Consider the following 5,612-nt stretch of genomic DNA (forward strand, 5'->3'; position numbering starts at 1 on the left):
ACTTTCCCAAATTATTATGCTTTGCAATAATCTTGACTCTGAGCTCTGCAGGCAGTTCCTTCAATCTCACGGCTTTTACTCTGTTACAATATGCATTGCCAGCTGTGAGGTCTTCTATAGAGAGATGTGTGCCTTTCCAAATCACGTCTAATCAATTTAATTTACCACAGATGGACTCCAATCAAGGTGTAGAAACATGTCAGCAATGTTCAAGAGAAATGGGAGGCACCAGAGCTTTTAAATAAATTTACAGACATTTCTAAAATTCTGTTTTCATCACTAAACTAGCAGGAATAGCCAGTTCAGGATCCAAAAAGATCTCAATGGACTTAACAATGGGCCCTATCCAACAACATGAAATTTAATTGAGAAAAGTGCAGTTTTATACTTAGGTAAGAAAAACCAAAGGTACAGATTAGGCAAAACCTGAGTAAAACAAACAAACAAACAAAAAAAAAAACCTGGGAAAGGGACCTTGGAGTCCTAGAGGATGATCACCTAAATATGAGCCAGCAGTGTGTGGCAGCAGCCAAAAAAACTAATATAATCCTTGGTTGTATAAACAGAGGCATAGAATCAAAATCACATGAAGTATTAGTACCGCTTTATAAAGCCTTAGTAAGGCTACACCTGGAATACTGCATCCAATTTTGGTCACCACATTACAAAAAAAGATGTTGATTCTCTGGAAAAAGTGCAAAGAAGAGCAACCAAGATGCTTAAAGGCCTGGAGGCTAAAACATATGAAAAATGGTTGCAGGATTTGGACTTGGCTACCATAGAGAAAAGAAGGACTAGGGTGACATGATAGCGGTATTCCAGTATTTGATGGGCTCCCACAAAGAGGGGCGGGTGTCAACTTTTTTACCAAAGCTCCAGAGGGGAAGACAAGAAACAATGGATGGAAACTAATCAAGGAGAGAAGCAACCTGGAACTAAGGAGATACTTCCTAACAGTGAGGACAATTAACCAGTGGAACAGCTTGCCATCAGAAGTTATAAGTGCTTCATCATTGGAGGTTTTTAAGAAGTGACTGGACAGTCACTTGTCTGAAATGGTATAGAGTCTCCTGTTTGAGCAGGGGGCTGCACTAGAAGACCTCCACGGTCCATTCCAGCTGTATTCTGATTTGGGTACTGAGTGTAGATTAATGAAGAAAAAATGAATTTCAACAACTGTAGAATCAGGCTGCAGTGTAACAAATTTGACAAAAGTGGAGGTGGTCTGAATACTTTCTGAATGCACTGTATATATTTAATCTATAGATTATAGATAACATCCAAGATTTATAAGTAATTTCCATTTCAAACTTTTATTCAATATAAAGGAATTAGGAATGATGGCATGAGAACAGATAGAATGATAAAGTCTAAGCCCATGGCTTCCATTAATTGATGTAACTCCTTTTTTTGAAACCAGTCAAGCTCGTAGCCAGTGCTACATCTTACGTGGTGTATTCATTTTTTCATCCATTTGATTGTTGGATAGTAATGCTGGATGGAAAACAAACAGGCAAACAAAGCCACAGAATGTTTAAAATGTCTTCAGAACTGTAGTAGAGATAGAAGATTTTCTAATTTTCCAATGAAAAAGGAAGGAAGGGAAAGGGAAAAGGAAAGGAAAAATGTACCCTAAGGGGAACTGCAAAAGACACCTGACCTGAAAGCCAATATAATTTTTAATGTCATCAAATGCATGTATGTTGCTAACTACATAGGATAGTAATAACCTAGAGATCAGTGTAGTTCTCCATAAGAATATATGATATGTAGGTCATTGTGAAGGAGAAAAGGAAAAAAGTATATACATGACTGAGATCCTCTTGCATTTTGATGATGTAACAAGTCTGTCTTTTGGCTAGCATGATTTTGGCTGTTTTTTGCAAACTGAAGAATAGTTCCTACATACAGTATTTCTTAAGTACAAACCTGATATGGTGAGTTATCTGAACAGCAATTTTAAAATGAATGGTTGAAGAGGTCCATTATTTCTTCTGTTGTGGCTGCTGGCATAAAGATTACCAAGTCTCTGTATATCCCCACAAATGCCTTATTGTAAATGTTAGTATTACCAAACCATCAAGCTAATATACAGCAAATCTTGTCCTAATTCCTACTATTATAGCATGATTATTGCACTTTAGCAGAAGATGCTACTGTATATGTCACAAGTGGGGATCCCATCTCAATTCTCCTCTCCCAATAACTGACCATTGCAAAATGCCATTCTTATATCCATTCCTGCTTTTCGCCTGAAAACCTTTAATTTCTCCATTAAGATACTGTAAATATGACTAGCCACATTAAGAAAGTGGAGGATATATTTGCATTTCAGTTGGAATTTATTTTTAGGGTAAAGTTCAATGATATATAAAATTGATCTTGTTCCAGCCATGCAGCACATGCTTTCATAATTCAACTTGATACTTTTATGTGATATGATTTTATTCATACTTTTATTTTTGTTCTGAAGTACATTCGAGTGCTCTGAATGTTTTGAATGTTATATTAACAGAATATTTTGTAATCACATTTCCATGTACATCACAATCCAGAAGAACTTAAAAGATTCTACTCAATTCTGTTCTAACTGTTCTGTTCTGTTCTGTTTTACTTTATTTTACCTTTTTTAATTTTAGATATTCTTTTTGAATATATATAATATAATTTTACTGGCAATGTCATTTCTTGCTCTTTCATTTATTTACCTTTTCTTGCCTTCAGTATGTTACAGAACACCATACATAGATTTAATTGTCTATAAATTTGAGTCTTTTGAGCTTTTGAGCTTTCTGAAATAATTGTTGGGGAAAAAGTGCATAGCAGATCTCATTCCCCAATTCCTCCAGACAATTGAAAATTTCTTATGAATTTGACACATTTGTTTTGCTAGGATTACATATTACCCAGAAATTTGATGCATGCTATTTGTCCTTTATCATAGACCTTTGCTCATAGTTCCAAAGTTTATTTTCATAAACCCACAGATTCCAAATACATTCATTCATTTCTTACCTGGCTGAACCAACATCAGCACGAAGAAGAATCTTACAAGATGGCGCATGGTCTTCATGTTTGAAAATTGTCTGAAAACTGTTAATTGAGATCACATCCCTTAATTCATGCTGCCCACTCACTAAAATCAGTTGAAAAAGAAATATCTGTTGAAGCTTCTAGAATTTAAACATTTAACTGGATGCAGATCCAGGTTATTGGTGAACAATTAACATTTCTGTGGATGGTTCACAGAATATTGTCTTGATAAAATGATATTATCTACATCTTTGCAGATGAACAGAAATCAAATGTCAAATGTCAAATGTTTTTTCCTCTAAAAATGCTTGATTTTATATTATGGAATGATTTAATGAAATAAAATATACTTATAAAAAGATTATTCTGTTAGAACTGAAGAAGCTTCTTGGACGAGAAGCGAAATTCTCTTCTCTTCAAGGAAATACAAAGTCCAGTTGCCTTTTGAAAAAGCACCTCTGGGACATTAGTCTGTTAGAAATCATAAATTGCTGATTGAATTTGCAATACTTACCAAAGAGATGGAATATTTATGCTACTTCAGTTTAGATTTCCTTAAAACATTCAGTGTTTTAAACTAATGAATAATTGACTCATTATATCACACTGATCTGAGTTATTCTGTACTCTGGCAAGATAACTCCCTTATATGAGAGGAAGAGAACATGATGCTGACCTGAGATACTTCAGGTTTCTTAATTACTAAAATTGCTTTGAAAAGATTAAAGGGAACTAAAATTGTTTCTTGATTCTACAGATTTGAAAGACTTGTCAGCATTTAATCCCATTCTCCAAATTCCCTTCTAGAACATTTTCTAGTAGGTGGGGGGGGGGGTTAGAGGGCTCTGTTAAAAATGAATAGAAAATTAAAAAATGATCACATATTCATATTTTAACCTTTACTTATTGTTTCCTTTCCTTTCCATCTAGGATATACATTAAATATCTATTATTTCAATAGAATTTTTTTAAAAAATGTAGCTAGTTAAATTAGTGCATTCATTTTAAAGACTCAGGCTTTCAAGGCATTAAGCTTTGTGAGTATACATTTTTACTTCACAGACTGATGAGAATGCCGTCATATACACACTGGTAAAAGCAATAATAGATTGCCCTTGTTCAGTTAATTAAACATATCATGTCATGATTGACATAATAATAAATGTAATGGTCAATGAAGGGACAGATAAGGTGATATATGATGGAATGCAACTGGTAAAAAACTAAAAGCAAAGCTATATAAGATCTTGTTGGCAAATATCTACTTGAACACATTGCCATCAACACCTGCTGAGCATACCTGTCTTTTCATATTACCATGCATCAGTGGGCAAAGGAACAACTTTGTATGTATGTAGACTCAGGCTAACAAGGAAGGCAGGCTATCAAAATCCTATTCCCATGTGTCAGGGATCTGCAACCTTAAACACTCAAAGAACCATTTGGACCCCTTTCTCACAGAAAAGAAAACACCGGGAGCCACAAAACCCTTTCCGTGCCTGACTATTTCTTGAGCAGTCACAAAACTAGCATATGTAGTTGAATTAAAAGTTCTGTTTTCTTCTGGATTGGATTTATCCATGGTTGGCTTACCGGGGGTTGAAAAGCTCAATAAATCGTGTGATGGTGAATGTTGCACTTTGGCGGTTGTGATGCAAATTTTGAGTGACAGGGAATTGCAGCAGAGGGCTACCGGGGGTTGAAAAGCTCAATAAATTGCATGCCGGCTGATGTTGCACATTGGCAGCTGTGATGCAAAATTTGAGTGACAGAAGCCACAGCAAAGAGCCACCTGCGGCTCCAGAGCCGCAGGTTGCTGACCCCTGCCATATGTATCTTTGTGGAGAGATCTGTGATAAGTTTGAACAAGTGACTTCAGATGTCTTGGACATTGGTCTTTGCACTGTATGCTGAACTTGTGCCCCTCTAGATTCAGTCACGGAAGAGAAAGCATCCAAGGAGGTGACCTGTGGTTGGTTCCATTTTGAGGAAAGGGATGGTGCCTTCATCATTCAAAAAGGCAATGATATACCTCTTCCCTAATCTCATCCACAGCTGTCCTTGGATGCTACTTATTCTTCTTAGAGGGTATGCAGATGATTGTCATCTGCCATCTTATGCTTGCTGTGCTTCACTGTTATGCCATGGCAGACTGCCATGAACTCTGTGTGTGGGGGGGGGGAGGGGGGATGAAGGGAGAAATTTAAAGTAGAGGCTGTATCAAGACTCTACCCCAAGGCCATCCATTTGGAAGAAGGAGGGAGCTACATACCAAACTGCATTTGGACTGACTATTATGAAAACATTGCATGGACTTGATTGGTTATACTGGGCAATGAGAGACTTATTTTGGTGTGCGATTCTCAGTTCTCCATGCACTTGTTCACTTATAAACTATACCTTTCTCAACCAATGGAGCCAAGGATCATTTTCATTTAGAAGTTTAAATTGTGGAAAGTCCAACAATGATAGTCATATCAGGGAGCCCTAGAAAAGGTGGATGTTTAATCCTGTTTCAATTTCAGGCCAGGATTTATTAAGGAGATAATTTTGGTTGAACTTTTTGATAGTCTGTAGTG

Source organism: Pituophis catenifer, unplaced genomic scaffold (assembly GCF_029215685.1).
Source record: "Pituophis catenifer annectens isolate HBS135680 unplaced genomic scaffold, rPitCat1.0.hap2 SCAF_1, whole genome shotgun sequence".
Classification (NCBI taxonomy): domain Eukaryota; kingdom Metazoa; phylum Chordata; class Lepidosauria; order Squamata; family Colubridae; genus Pituophis; species Pituophis catenifer.